General features: G+C 30.9%; 1 protein-coding gene across 2 annotated transcripts in view; it reads right to left on the reverse strand.

The window, feature by feature from the left end:
* LOC148605032 (solute carrier family 4 member 11-like) overlaps positions 1 to 13,942 on the reverse strand; it is a 43,778-nt gene extending 29,836 nt beyond the window's left edge. For both annotated transcript variants that reach the window (XM_088548263.1, XM_088548267.1), the window contains exon 1: positions 13,565 to 13,942. The gene's annotated coding sequence lies outside the window, so the exon portion shown is untranslated. The remainder of the gene's footprint in view (positions 1 to 13,564) is intronic.
* Between the last annotated feature and the right edge of the window lie 2,938 nt (positions 13,943 to 16,880).

Consider the following 16,880-nt stretch of genomic DNA (forward strand, 5'->3'; position numbering starts at 1 on the left):
ACCCGTTGAATAAATCAGTTTTCATGGTGCAGATGGATACACCATAACGATCCACGAGTTCATGATGACGACCATAAAGCTTCTGTAGTGACGAGTTCAATCATGTAGCAACATAACCCTGTTCTAGAAGCCTATTTGTTAGAGTTCTAGCGCGATACAAAAAGTCTGCGTAGTTTCGGCAAGCTCTGGCCTAACGTATGAGTTGCGATATGAACACTCCATACGCAGGTACTGACGGGATGTTGCCACAGATGAAAGGAAAGATGACAATTCCGAATGAGAAGTCATCAAATTTGTCGTAAAATTTGGTCAATAGGTTAGGAAGTTAACTGAATGAAAAGAATAAATTTTACACTACACATCAGATAGCTTATATTCTCATTGTCACTTTGAATAAATTTCAAACGTTATTGTATTTTGGTTGGCATGAAGACCTGTTAGATTAAAATGTCAGTATTTATATACAGAAAGCTCTTAAGCGCTATAAAGATTTGAAATAGTCTAAATATAAAATACCTTTCTAATGTCTTGAATACGTTATCATTTTATCATCTGATAGACACACTTTGAAAATAAAAAAATGACATCATAAAAACTTTTGCAATGTATTTCTAAAAATATTGAAGAAAAATGCTACTCTTTAGTATTATTTTTGAAATTTAAAGTCGACGCATCTTGTCCCATTTTTTCCTTCTGATCGGTTTTGCATATGCTTATTATTTGACATGTCCATATTAACTGTTCAAAAAGATGCCATCGTTTTTAATTTCTCTTGGGAGTAAAAATCTTAGGATTAACACTTAGTTGTATTGACTAGATATTGTACATACTCCATGGCACTATTTCATTAAAGAAACTTTATTCATATGCCGTTATTTCTGCCGAATTAAATATAAATCAAGGTAATCTAAAATTAGGTTTTCTGTTTGAATCATGTAATCTTAATGGGTAATGGCTGACAGCACCCATATAAAAAATAACTACCGAACTTGAATAAGACAAACTTAACATTCCTGTAGGTTAAGATGCGCAATAAAAACTTGTTAATTTTCTAAAATTCTTTCTTCCAACAAGATAATGACCAATTTTGTGGTATGTGAAAAAGTTATGCAAATTTATCTCGACAGAACTAGTTCTCGAGGCAAGCAGTTATTTTAGTTTGTTCTCTTAATCTATAACGAAACTATTTTGCTTCAACAATGCAAAATATTCATGTTTCAAATACATGTCATTAATGGAAATAACCAATATATAGAATGGGGAAAAACGTATGACAAAAAAACACAGCTTATATATCAAAATGATGAAAGGCAACAAATGACATAAAATTTCATAAAAATATATACTTATAACAATCGGCAGAACACTGGTAGAATTTGCTGATTTACTACCAAAGATAACTCGATTGACACAAGTGTAACTTCCGCAAAGTGTTTTTGTAAATATATAGGCAATAGAAGAAAAAATGCGCTGTACTTCTAGGGTTTTTAAGAATTCAATCAAATACCTCATATACGCATATAAATATGTCTGCGTTAATGTTTGTCCTAGTTTATGATTCTGACAATTTGTCGTGTAAGGTTCCATCAACTATGCTAATTTGATTATTATTACATAGAAACAATGATAAGGAAGATGTAAGAATGAACGCAAAGCCTTTTAAAATCTACTTACATGTACAGTAGTTTTTTTGGTGAAACCTTCCATTCTTTTGTATATGGGGTGATGAAAAAAGGGAAATAGGGATATAAAATGTGAATTTTGTATGTGGCCATGAAGAATGAGGAAGACAGGTAAACTTGTGAATAGGGAATAAAAAATGGGTTATGATATAGGGCGTAAATGAAAAGTTTCTACCAATCAAGGACTGTTTAAATGCATTTAGTTTTTTCGTCGGTAAAAATAAACTTTTTCTTCTATATACTATCGTTATGCTCTCATAAATAAAATAAATAAAAAACAAACAAACACACACACCAAAAAAAAACCAAAAAAAAAAAACCGAAAAAAACAAACAAATGAAAATACAAGTAAAAAAATATGTAATGTAATTAGTAAAATCCAAGTCTTTTTTCGATAACGCAATATGAAACCAATTTAACTCAAAACCTAACCAGTTTTAAGCCTGATCGATTAAAAACCTGACCAATTTAAAGCGTAATTAAATTACAGCCTAACCAAGATCAGCATAATAATTAAGTAGTGTTATTTTTTTCAGTTACGAACACACCAAGCAATAAATCATTAAGACAATTATTGATTGAATATGTTTAGAAATGGCTTGCCTTAAAGGCAAGTGTAGTATTGGAGTGTAGATATATATATACAGCATATATACAGCAAAGAAATTGTGTCGATTGCATATTAACTCACAGTAAATAAATGTTTAAATGCTATTTCAATCCACGTCTGATAATAATAAAATATTCAATATTCAATCAAAATAAATGAAATTGAAATAAAAAGCAAAACATGTACATGTATGCAACTTACAAACTAGATTAATCTTATTTAAAGATTTAAGATTGACTTTTGTAACTAGAACTTCTCAGATATCATATAGGCTCGGAAAATAAAAGGTGTGAGAAATAAATCTCCATAAAAAATATATCATAAGAACAATTTTGTAATATAATTACGAAATAACCTATTTTAATTCAATGTAGCAATTTTATAAGGATCGTTTTGGGTTTCACCTGCGTCATATTATCTCATCTACAACATCAAAATCAAATATTTTCATTGATGACTCACGGCCCTAATGCAAAAGATAAAACAACCTGGTCAAATCTGAGAATTGAGATCTATAACATCTGCACATTAAGTCCTGTATTGATGCAAGCACTAAATCTTTACTTTAAGCCAAAATGATAAGATCATTGGAGATAAGATGCTTACGATTTGAAGCGATGCTACAGACATAGAAGAGGCTTGACCCGAACACAATTAGTTCTTATACATTGACCTAAATGAAACTGTGATCGATAAACTCTTGTTAAGGAGTTGTTTTAACAATTTAATGCGATTCAATGTACTCTGATCAATCTGCTACAGATGACCGACTTAGTCTGAAAAGATATTTATGAACACTTTAAATTTAACAAGAACTATTCATCCCCTTTATGGCATTTATTATACTGTAGTTGCGCGAAGGAAACTAATTCATATGACTCGAACCGAACATTTCAATAGTTTAGGTAGAGTATTAGGTTTTGCATTTGATAACAAATTATTACAAAGTAACATTTTTATACATAAACAGATCTTAAATGAACGTGCAACAAATTATTATTTAAAACAGCAGCCCACAGTTAACTTTGAGTTGTTCATAATCAAATATGTTTTCGTATTCGTATGAAAATGCACAATGTGAGCTTACAATTATTTTCTTGCAAGGCACAACAAAACCTGATCTATGCATAAGGTGACGGGTCGATTGTTTGATTGTAAATTATGTATGTCCTTAAGAAAGCAGACCAAAGGTAAGGGACACAACTCGTACAAATCATTGGAACATTTGTATTAAGCATTTTACATCAATCTCATGTAAGCATAAAAGGTAACTTGGATCGATTTCATTCTGTGTCAAATGAAAGCTTAATAGGCTTTAGTGAAATTGAATATGATATAAACCCATCACTTATTTCACGATAATGTCCCTTACCACAGGTCTACCTCCTTAATAGATTGTCAAATCTCTAAGAAATATTGAAGCAGCTTACAAAAATCGTCTAATACAGAAAAGCAAGGAAACGATAAAAGACGAGGAATTTGTCATTCAGCCATTCAGATGTGTTTTTTCTTCGCTTTTGTTGCATTCCAATTGCATTCTTTAACTTAACCCAAACGTTTATTAACGTATAAAATTGCTAAAACGATTACTGTAAGCGTTAAGTGATTTACCAAATAATTGGGGGAGTAGCGATAAACTGTAATTATCATTACATTTGGCAATTTAAAAATACAATGCTTTGCTATGTCGGACATTTGCCAAACACTTGCCCTTGGTATTTAGGAAATGATGTTTCCTGTTTTTTTTATAGGTAAAGTAAAATGCTAAAGGTAACAGCGGAGCGGTTAAAACAATAATTAAATATGGAATTCATGATAAGTTAAGTTTATCTAAGGAGAAGTATCATTACTCCAATTATGCTTATATCTATTCAGTATCCTCTACAAAGATAACATCCGCTTTCGGATTTACTACCTATCACTTTGCTAGCTTGATAGCTTTCTATTCACGATGTTGAAGTCTGAACAGGGGAAGAAGAGAATCCACCGACGCATTTTTCGCGTAATGTACTTTTGTGTATACAAAGGCCGGGTTAAATACTAATCTAGGACGTACAGAGAGAAAATGTCTCGAAGTGATGATTTTTGAAAGTGGAAATGAAGAGAAGTACAGTATCTGAAACAAAAAACAAAAAACAAGCAAAAACAAAAACAATAACAAAATAAACAAAAAAAACAAAACAAAAAAACAAAACCAACAACAAAAACCGCGTACACAGGATCTATATTACGTGGTGATGAAAGTTGTAGATTTTAAATGAGATTGAATTTTGTACAAATCGTTGTACACATCCTAATACCACTTTGTTTGCCTGGTCAATAAGATAATTACACCAATCTTCATCAAATAAAAGGTTTTTTTTATATTGTCATCTCGTTTATACACCAGACAGGACATGTTTTTTTATTAAATGCAAAGATAGCTGACTATACAACTTCTCATATGTAAGGGCGTCATAGTGCCTCAATCAAGCCCGTGAAGATTTGCAATCAACCGCTTGCAGTTTATATTGTTTGTGGTATATTTAATTTTGTAATTACCTTGGCTTCGACGATGAAACAAAGTCAATATAAATATGCTAATAAGACTAGGTTCTTATGACATTGTAAGGCTGAAATTTTGATAATGGCAGTCAATGCAAATTTTCCCTTTGACTTTAATAGCACTGTCGGCCTAATTGGAGTCTGATAGTAAGTTAGTTTATCACAATTTCTTTGCTCAAATTGAACAAATGGGATAGTAAGTTAACCTTTAATACCAAGAGAAAGAAGCGATGATCCTCTTTAGTTCCATATCTTTAACAACATAGCATATTTATAGCTGGTATCTTACAGTTTTGTTAAATTATGAAGAAAAATCAATCTTAGTTGACGTAAAACTGTAACAGACATGAATATATTCAGGGATAAATAATACGAACTATTCAACTCCGTTCTTTTACAGGTTACCCCTAGTCATATCACAAAGTCAACAACAATTACCTGTTTAGCCTAACCTACGTGGAAGGCCTTACACTTATGGGAAAGCCTATATCATATTACTAATTGGACGGTATTGAAGATGTCAATAAAGACCCCACTGCTAAAACAGTTTCTTCATTGTAGTCAGAAAACAAAAGCGAGAACAGGATTGACACCAAACGAAATCCTGTCCTTCAACCGGTAAATGAAAATACGAATAGTTAGAAGTGTGTTTGTTGAATTTGTCTTGATTACAGTCATATCTGATTAAAGATAATTTTGTACAATATGTAATTAATTACCAAATCATCTAGTATAAAAACGCAAGAATAAAGAAACGCTCAATGATTGATAAAGATAAATAAAACGAAGCCAAAAGAATATTTCGGATAACAGATATCCTTCCTCAGCATAAAACTCATGATTTTTATGCTGAGGAAGGATATCTGTTATCCGATATATTCAATTTAAATTTTACCATCTTCTGGTGATGTTAAACATATTTAGACGTTTATTTAATTTATTGTTATGTATCGCATCGTTTTTAACGATCCATCACCCCGTAAGAGTGATTGTTGACTATTATTTAGACGATTAATATATATATATATATTTATATATATATATATATATATATATATATATATATATATATATATATATATATATATATATATATATATATATATATATATATATATATATATATATAAGCTATGTTTCGATTTTGATGATACAATGGTAACTTATTTTCCAAGACGGGTTAGAATTTTGAACAGCTATTGAGAGTTAAACAGAAAAAAAACAAACCTATATCAATATAGATATCCCCCAACTTAAAAAAAAATTATTTGGAAGGGTGAAGTAATCAGGAAGTTCGTTTTTGTTTGTTTTGTTAAAGGAAGTGATACATATTCTCTGTAAGGACTTTTTATTACTTACATGTTATATGTTGAATTTTTCAGGAAAGTGTGGTATATGTTTTTAGATAGAGCTCACATCGTTTCGTGGTACTCGATATAATAGAAAGAAAAACACTGATGTTTACAAGCCTTACAGAAATTTAATGTTGCAAAAATAATCGTTTATTTAAAAATACTTTGTTTGAAAGGGTAATTAGGCCCATTTTCCTGCCATTGTCCTGCATAGTTACACTGAATTGCCGGTACAGTGGTGTTAATATGATTTCAAGTTGCTCGTACGCCTGAGCAAAGATTTAGTTGTCTTAAGCAAGGAAAAATAAAACTAAAATTACCTTTATATTATGTTTCTTAACTTTGAAAAGGGGTGATTAGTCGGTGTGAAAACAAAAAAAAAGAAGAATGATACCAAATGCTCACTAGACTTTATAAATAGATTTGGTTAAAATTAATTTACGCTATCCAAAGTTTCCCGAGCATTAGCTTCTTTGTTTGTTGACGAAACAACAGTTGGTAGGTATCTATCGTTCAAAATCAAACATGTTTTTTTTTTTTTTTTTTTTTTTTTTTTTTTTTTTTTTTTTATAGAAAAAATGCTAATTAATGTGTATCAACGAGTGTTTAGTTTGCAATAGATATCGTAATGATTTGTCCACAAAACCATAATGTTTTCGAAGAGTTAAATTACCTTACGGAAATTTGTTGTTTATTGAGTCATAACAACTTAGCAATGTTTTATAATTAAGAAAAAGGTCCTTGGTCTCATATTGTCCATGATTTGACTGAACCCTGACTGATTTTACACCATTATAATCTCGTTAATCTTGATTTGTTACCTTCGTTCACAATAGAGAAATTTGCATATTTTACACTTGATTGTACTAACTATATTAATGGAACAGCATAATTCATCGAGCAATGAACAAACTACTGTTTTACAAGTCTTCTGAATTATAAACAATCAATCAAATTCAAAATATCTTGAAATCAAAAAGGTTTTCTCTGCATGCTGTCATTTAATGCAAGTTTCACAATTATAACTTTGATATAGCCTACTTTATAACGTTATTTTTTGTTGTACTAATATCGAGTGTGTCAATATATTGGATGACATAGGACTACATAATTCTACCATTATAAGTCCATGAATTGTATTTATACATGTATAAATGTGGATAAAGTTTGTTCGAAAACGTTTGTAATTCGTAAACGTAACATGCCAATTTTGTAGGCTTATATTTAAAAGGATTTCTCAAAACTCTGAAAAATATGAGTGTAAAATACTCTTCACTGACTAATCTGACCTGCCAAAAACAGGACAGTTTGATACTGGTAAGCTTCCAAAACTAAATAATGACTTTGACTTTTGACAATAATAGGAAATAGTAGACTTTAAAGAACTTTTTATATTTGAAGGAGATGCAAAAATACCTAAAATGCAGAGTAGCATATAAAACAAGTTAATTGCCAGTAATCATCTATTCCAACAAGCCAACAATCTGTAGCTAACAAAAAAAAGAAATACTAATTAGTTTTCTAAGTAAAGGGTAATGAACCTATAACTAGTATCATGGCGTAAAATGTCTTCTCAAAGTATGATGTAAAGTCCTTGAACTTATCCACACAATCGTTGCCTGATCGCTGAGGAATCACTTTCCAATAACCTGGGACTGTTATGCTTGCTGTTCTGTTATATTAGCTTATGGATGATCGCTCAATTCATTTGTACGTCAGTATTTTCATTTGAACGAACCAAATCTTGAAAAGAACTTTAATTTACTAATCGGAGCAGGTACTGTACAAAAATGCTGTGCTTCCGAAATCCGTAGTACAGAGATCTTTGGGCTACAAAGATCACCCTATAACATTGAATAAATTAAAACATTATATGCAATCAACTGACAGTTGACAGAATCTTAAAATGTTCGGTGGGCAATGCTCTTAGCAGCACCATGTTATATTCCCCACAAAGTGTCCAAAATTGAGTATAAAACTGATGTTCATATTGCAGTAGTGAAATGTGGTATCGTCTAAAAACCATAGTAATTGTTCGTTATGCATCAAGTCTACTTGCAAGAATGTTTAGGAATTATTTAGTAGAGTAATACTAAATTTAAATTACGTTGTGGTTCCTTGTGTCTTTTTTTAAACGATCTCTTTTTCTATTTAAGTCAGAATTGTGTATAATATCTATCTATCTATCTATCTATCTATCTATCTATCTATCTATCTATCTATCTTTCAAAATATACATATATATATATAACGTCTCAGAATGTGACGACTCTATTCACTACACTGCTCCATCGGATCAAATTAATACAGGGAAGATAACGTAAACTTATAGTAGGGTCTAAAAAATTTCCAACGATGTAAAAAACTGTCAAATTTGCGATGCAAATTTTTGGTTGTTCCCTCCACGGGACTCGAACTCGTACCGCTGTGACATCTATGGCAACACCGCCTGCACTAAGTCCAGCGCCCTAGACCATTCGGGGAGCTAGGCTATATTAAAATGTAGCTTTCTCTGGCCGGGTCATTCCTCCTCGTAGTATTAATATAGGGCTGTAACTGAAAAATTCCCAGTGATGTTTCAGACCCTTCTATAAGTCTTAAGGGACAGCTCATTCATATTTCATAATTAGAAAATAAAATAAGATCACCTGGAAAATGTATTCACTTTTGGCAATGTAAAATATATTGAGTTCCCTACGATATCATATCACATGATCTAAATGATAACGTGTCTCAAGATAGAATGACAGATTATTGGTTCGGCGGGTTGACTAGCCTTACTCTCGGCTGTGACTTCTGTCTGCAAACATAATTCAAGAAAATATTCCGACACAGCGTGTCAGACTAGTTAAATGCAGGGACTGTTCGACTGATGAAATTTTCTAGTCCTAAAATGGATGAGATATCTAATATATGATGTTTACATAGCTTTGGTTGGAATACACATTAAATGCGAAAGTTTGTAACGGTCTAGGGCTGATTGTTTCGGACATTTTTACCAAAACCCTCTGATCAAATTTCTAGTGACCAAGTAACCGTGAAAATTGTATTACACATATACAGAAATAGTTTACATGCATTTCAGGGTACTCATTACACTTACCAATGTACCCACTTTTGCACCTCTAATTTTTACGCCTCAAGCCTTATATTTAAGTTGCTATTTACAAAAAAGAGTTACAGCTTGATGCATCGATCATACTTTGAAGCGAATTATTGTTATTTTTACACCTTCATATTGCAGACCTATCCTGGGCAAAACTCTTGATCACATTTATGGAAGTGTTTTTTTTCTAAATGTAGTTCTGTTGTACCTCAATAAAACTATTCCAAGATATAAATCTAACGACGAACTAAAAAAGGAAGCAATCCAAAGATCAATTCTGGTGATAAGCCCTTTACACAAGGAACTCATGTTAGATTGACAGAAACGGACAGGATTCTATTACAATGAGTTGTCAGATCCCGATCGAAATGACCGCCATTGTCATTATCTTATTGACCGTGAGTTTAATGGGTAATTATCTCCCTTGTTTATAGGAAGTGGAAGGATTGGTCCGTAATAACTATTCGTTGATTGTTTAATCTATTGTGAGAACAGTATGAGAAAAATATATGATTTTCGATCAACCACTTAAGGGGACGAAAGAAATCGATTTCCATTGATAATAATATATAGTTCGCCATAAAGAATCGTGAATTGACAACGAATAAAATAATTAAGTAGTACTCCAGGTAAGAATCATGCGAAATATGATTTATGGTTGGAAAGCCTAAATATTTTTAAGCTTTGATATTTTGTTATAAAATTTTATAGGAACAGTAATTAAGATGTGGCCTGTGCTCTTAGGAGATAAAAATTATATAGAATGTACCGTAGAAATCACAATTAAGGGAGATAAATCTGTAAATGACACTAGAATACAATATAAACTATTAGCTTTTCAATACGGATTATCTCATAAGAGATAGATTTAAATGAATAATTATGAATTTTATTATATAGACCTATAAAGCAACTTAATAACAAAAATAAAAATGTGTAGCCTTTTTGGAGTGTATCATATATTACAGAATTTGCATGATTCTTAAATAGACTGAAACTTAAATCTTATATAAATTTGATATTTTTTAAATTGTTACCTACCAAGATGTTTCACCACTGACAAGCTATATGTAGGGTAATAACAAATTGCTGATCTGGTTGAGGCAGTTGTCAATAGAGAATGTCCGTAAAACGAATGGCAAAATCAGGATAAAAACCAAAGTTGGACGCCACCACAATTATCCTATTTCGGTACAGGCATTTAAAAACGAAAGATGAGTTAAACCAAGTTTTAAGCGTGCTTAACCTACCGTTTCAGTATATTTCAACACAAATGGAGAGCATAAAATTGACACTAGTCGAAATCGGTAAAATCAGTAGTCAAAACAGCACAAAAGATAAGAACAATAAATAAGTGAAAATAAAAAAGAATCTAATACAATTGAACAAAATACGTAAATCCAAGCCAAGAGTTAAAAATTCTTGAACTGCGTGGGGACTGTTGGTCAAGTTCAAGAAGAAATAATAATATATAATTAAAAACTTGTAGACCTTATGAAAATCTTTCATCTATAATATGTTTGTCAAAAACAGAATATTTGTCAATACGATATGGATATTGGAAATAATTAATTATCTTAAAAATAAATAAGGCAGCGGATAAGACGTATTTCTTGAAACCGTGATCCAAAGGCAAGTCTCTGAGACAAATAGCGGTGGATGGCGTCTTAAGAATTCGATGTCAGAATAATCGCTTCTAGCTTTGACATACCTTAACAACCAATGCATATAAATACCTTTGTATCATAGAAGCTGGTGTATTACTGCACAAGGAAGGAAATTCATAATTTCAAATTAAAAGCGTGTCGTTTGTAATATATCTGATATATGATAATATATATGATGACTTTAACTAGATTTTCCCGAAATTCTATATTTTTTTCTGTTAACATGACATAAAATAACATCACAAATATATTTAATCAACATTGATGAGTAAGGAAGTACGATAGTGTATAAGAGAGACATGCAGAAAAAAATATCGCCATGGCATTGGAAAGCTACACATACAAAATTATATAATTATAACAATGTGGATGACAATGATGTTCGTCTGAATACTTTATCATTGCAATACTAAAGACAAACGTTATTCTGGGGTGTTCTGACCTCCCATTTTCTCTGATTTTTTGCAGATAATTGTAGAAAAGATAGACATATGCAGATATATTATGGCCGCATACCTCAATATATTTTTTGTTCACACGTTCTCAATTTGATGGGAAGTAAAACATTGCCTTTTTTCTATCTTAATTAAAATTTGAATCAAATGGACAAATTCAGACGGTGTATTTTGGGATATCGTTTATGTCTTACCTGGTTGGTCCAGACGCATTTTACGAGTACGCTGTGATGACGCATCATTGTTTACGAGGACGGAAGTTAGATTTCTGAACTGATGTACTAAAACGTGGTAGATGTCGCGAGTGTTGTAAAAAATGCCAGTGTAATTTTGTTTTCACATTATGTGAGTTTTTTTAGCCCGTGGTAAATTATCTATCACATACAATTCGTCTGATTTATACGCGTGTCCCGATATCTACCGCAAATATAGCAAAATAACCATTTATCAAAAAAAAAAAAAAAATCTTGAGAATGAGAATGAGATATTGCACAGACCAAAATGCAAACAAAGGTATTATCAGATTAATGCGTCGAAAAGATATTTATACATGTAATTATCTTTATTACACTTTCGAAATGCAACTTTCGAGTATACATAACATATTTACGAATGCCATTTTTAGCCAAGGTTTTGATATTATTATGAAACAAATAGATCCCTTAAACTATTATCGAAATTGCATAAACTAAAACAATTACAACCAAAATGTAAATGTAGAGAATACTTTGTATTCAAACTGAAATAGTAATGCAATGTGCACTCATAAATTACACATCAAAATAACAAATTCAGACTGACACTCTCGTGCAATAAAAACATGTTTATGCGTTATTTCACACTTTTTTGGGAACATATTGTTTTAACAACTGTTTCAAGTGCAATTCTAGCTTTCCACGACTCTACTAAAAGATAAACATTATTTAGATTTTGACGTAATGTTCTGTATTTCAAGTTTATGAAAGTGTAAATGAGTTAACCTTTCGCTACATTTCAATGATTGTTTATAAAGCATTAAAGTTCCAGGAAATCGTCAGTTTTATTTTATCCAATAAATCCTTCGAATTGAAATTATTTGCAGATTTATTTACGTTAGATGTATTTCATTTGTATCTGCATGTTGTCTTTTAATGAAGTTGTTTATACGATGTATTCTCTGTTTATTTTCACAATCTTTACAATCCTAAATTCAATTTATTAAATGGTTCTTTAAGTCATTCATATACTCTTGACTTTGGAATCCTTAAATAAATCGCAATTTTGTATCTGCGTATACATTTTTCAACGTCGTTTTATTGTATCATATTGGTACCAAAGGGCTTTTATGGGAAACTGAAAATGAAATAGAGTTACAATGGACATTTAAAAAAAATATTACATGGTAATTGATGGTAGTTGAACATACAAAGGGGACACCGGTGAATTATTCAACCATATTTTTAAGAAATACTATAAAAAAAAATCTGCATTGATAATGACAATAACAAGTACATACCATGTGCATTAGGATCAATTTAAATGTAGTGTTCTGAAAAGGTCATCATCATGTTGAGAGTAGATTCGTGTAAAATTAATATTGCAATTAGGCTCTTACACCGGTATAATATAAACTTTACTGAATAGCTATTGTAGCCAATAGTAAGCTGCGAATCCCAGATAAGCATGCACATTACAACAAAACTGCGTAAAAGCGTATGAAATTCTATTCAAGTCTAACTAAAACGTTTAAGGAAAATTATGTAGTGGTTTCAAACCTTGAATGGACAAGAAGGCACACGGAAAAATAAAAAAAACAACAATTTTACGACAATTATGCAGTGCATTTAATACTATATAATATTTGGTTGACTATCACAGTCATAATCAATAAAGAGGTTCAATTTTAAGACCCTAATCACCTAATGTCATGATTTATCTTAAAAATATGTTTTAACTGTGTCTCCTATTCTAAACCTTTATCATTTAAGTAAAATACTCTTGAAGTAAGCTAAAAATTGTAAATGTCGGGAACTTCAATCACTTTTTATAAAACAAGTTTACTCTGCCTATAGTCCAAAATCAACAAAAACAATCTTCACTCAAAATAAAAATAAAACATAGGGATAATGCTGAACCATTCTCAATTAATATAGTGCTTATAAATCTTACCTTGTAAAAACATTCACAGGATTCAGCCAGGTTCCTACTGAAGGTTATACCAAGGTAATAAGTTAAAGTTTTTTCACTAAGAGTCTGCAATTATCAGATAACGACATTCTTTCTGCTGATATTCCGTATCAATTTGTTCTTTACAAATTGGAGCAATCAGATTATATTTTTGCTTTTATGCTCTCGTTCGAAGTTTGCTTGCCGTCATTGAGAGTCTAATAATGTTTTCAGTGCGGTCAAGCAAGACAAATAAATGATCCTTATTCTAAAGATTTTCCATTTGGTGTATAGATTTATCATGATTGATACATTTGTATAGGTTCGTCCTCAACACATTTACATATAGTTTTCTCGACAAGCAATTAAATACAGTGTGAACTGTACGTTGCTTCAAAAGAGAAAGAAAACCTTTATCATTTATATAAATAATATCTATAATACTACTACTACTACTACTAATAATAATAATATTAATGCTAACAACAAAGGTGAGAGTCAATGAATAATTTGACAAATGAATGACCACATGAATGAATAAATTAATGAATTCATGAAATCCTAGTTCATATTTGGATTAAGTTAATGCACAAACAAATCCAATTGATTTCATTGCATATGGCTTTTGACAATATGCGTGCCTACGTATTGTTTTAAACAGATATGTGAATTGTGCACAACTGAATATATAAAGTTAGCCTTGCCTACAACCAGGCAGAAGCTTATGTTTAGAGATTCTTGCATTTCGTAATCCAAAATATATTTTGATTGGAAATCCCTCTGTAGGCCTCATAAAAACTCTATTAAAAAAGTACAAATAAAAGTTGCAAAGTTACAAAGTTGAAAATTACTGTTAAATTTCCAGGCAGAATGTTTACACTATAAACAGGCAAAAAATATTTCACGATATATGGCAGATCTAAGAAAGTGATCACAGGAAGATTTGTTTCTATGACGTTACAAATATATTTGAACAGTTTATTGATTATCTTGAGAAATAAATGCCGATTTAAAAATATTTGCAGGGTCACTGTGTTTTTTTTTAAATCCACATTTTATCAATGTCATTGGTATAGCAAATTTCTCACTAATTTTGGAAGACCATGTATTTGTTGTTTAGATGGAAGATTAAAAAGGGATTTAGAAAAACGCCGCTTGGCTTGACCAGCACTAAAACATTCTTGGTAATGACACAATCTTAATTACCCAGTCTTTTTCAAAAAGTAACATTACAATCCAACTTCCTTGGAAATAACTGAAAGAAAATACCTCCTTGTAATTGTTAAGTATTTTGCCCTATGCTTTGAAAGCGTTGTAGCTGCAGTTTGCCCTTTGAAAGCGTTGTAATTTATGACCTTTACAGATATAACATATTTTGTAATTTACTATAAGTACTGACTGAATATATATAGCTTAATTCTTGTTCTAACCAGTATTTATGTTCATAATGTAAAAATTCAACTTAATAGTTTGCAAAATAAGAATGCTATCCAAAAGGAGGCTACCTATATTTTCACAATGTTTTGTTTTTCCCGAGTTGTTTCTTGGACTTACTACAAGTCTATCTGTATTTTACATGATCTATATATCTACACTGTTAACTATTCATCTTCTGTACAGAGACTGTAGATGTAAATCGAATGACTATATGAAGTAATGCAAAAACGAGGAATAATAATTAGAGATTTAAAAAATAAATCATATGTACGTATACTATATTCCTATCTTTAATTTTAGCAAATTATGATAATGAAAATATAATTGTTTTTTGTTTTAATGTCAGCGTTATTATACTATCTTATTTCTTAATAAGAGCATAGAGAAACATCCACTGAATAGTTCTCCGCATCAAAGAAACCGCAAAAAACGCAGGATTTTGCCAACTATTTATGCACAAAGTTTTCACAAGGTTACATTATGCTTAAATAATAATGTGTTGTATTTTTTGTGTATTAAATGATAGTCTAAGAGAAGCAAACCAACCGTACAGTTCTGATAAATCTTTTTATATTTTTGTCTGTTTCAGGCACAAATAAAATCTGCTAAATTGAAGAAAATGGATAACCGTATTTTTTTTAAATATGGCGACAAAGTTTATTTAACATGACATTCATTTTTACAATCGGTAAACTGTAAAAACCAGATGAGTTTAATTTGACCATGCTCATATACATTTGTATGTTTTGAATATAGTTCGGACTAAACGCGACGGTTCAAAATATTCATTTATATGGTTTCGATCAACAACTATAAAGTGTTTTAAAAAAACATTGACAAAGAAACGATTCAAATCATCTTCTTAATTTATTGAAGAAGATGTCAAAATGCTGGAATTTTCTGGACAACATATTTGTCCAGTGCGGTGGAACAGAGGTTCAGCTTTAAATTCCTATGGAAAAAATATGTTCCGCTCTTCGGTCAAATATTTCTTTACTCCTATGAGGAAAAACTTTCTTTTTACTATATACTTTGAACTAAGTTTTTTTGTAATATAGATGACGTATGGTCTTATCACAATCCTAGCTTCTAAAACTATATATTACATCTTCATCCCTAAAATTCTTGAGATAGACACTATGACGTCAGCCTCTTATCTTGACCAAACTTCGAGATAGATGGAAAGGAAAACATGTACTATCTTTAAAAAATAGCCGACGAAGTAAAATTTTGTTCTTTTAACTTCTTAGTTTCTACATTTCTTTCCGAAACTAACACATGACACACATTATTCAATTTTTCAATACAGATTTTTCGAATGCCACTAAGTTATTAGTATTTGGCCAATAGGGAAACATAATTGCGATCAGGTGATTTGTGTTTCCATAGATGAACGTCCTGAAGGTCAAAGGGTAAAAAGCGAAATTATACCGATTTCGTCGGGAAAATCATGACCAAACTATATGACAAACACAGTGACTTCTCATTCTTTATTTTCGACAACTTTCCTTTCAACTGTGGCAACATTTATTCAGCACCTCCGTATACGTATAGAATCAGTTGACCAAATTTCTCGTCCGTCCTGAAATGCATTAAGTAGCTATCGTTTAACATTAACTTATAATAATAATCAGTCAAGCATTCACTTAACATTCTTCGCCTTTAAATCGATTCCAGAACCGTTGAAGTTGATAACCATTATAGAAATTGTCATGCGTTTTTGTTGTGAAAATGAGCCGATATTTATATTTCGACTTTTCATTAAATTGGCTGGAGATAAATAGTATAAAACTAGATATAAGAGCAGGGATTACATTTGGATCTAATTTTCTATCATTAAATGTTTTATTTATCACAGAGTTTTTATTTACCTTGAGATAGG

The sequence above is a fragment of the Perna viridis genome, chromosome 10 (genome assembly GCF_037379345.1).
Source record: "Perna viridis isolate PV_CMFRI_1.1 ecotype Kerala chromosome 10, ASM3737934v1, whole genome shotgun sequence".
Taxonomy (NCBI): Eukaryota; Metazoa; Mollusca; class Bivalvia; order Mytilida; family Mytilidae; genus Perna; species Perna viridis.